This window comes from Dermacentor silvarum, chromosome 2 (assembly GCF_013339745.2).
Source record: "Dermacentor silvarum isolate Dsil-2018 chromosome 2, BIME_Dsil_1.4, whole genome shotgun sequence".
In the NCBI taxonomy this organism is placed as follows: Eukaryota; Metazoa; Arthropoda; class Arachnida; order Ixodida; family Ixodidae; genus Dermacentor; species Dermacentor silvarum.
The window spans coordinates 71,884,279-71,884,530 of record NC_051155.1 but is presented as its reverse complement, the minus strand read 5'-3'; positions in this window follow the sequence as shown (position 1 = coordinate 71,884,530).

Below are 252 nucleotides of genomic sequence, written 5' to 3'. Positions count from 1 at the left end.
AAGAGGAGGAGGCGTTATGTTGATGACAAAAAACACGTTGCAATGCCAACTAATTGAGTCATTTTCCCTTGTTACTAAAGATTATGAAGTGCTTTCTATTAAATGCAATGATAATGTGTGTTGTGTTCTATATAGACCTCCAAATACATGTATACCAAACTTTCTGTCCTTTATAGACGAGTACCTAAGCTGGATTAACGATAATGGATTCAAGCTCATTATGGCAGGTGATATAAACATTGACTTGTTAAA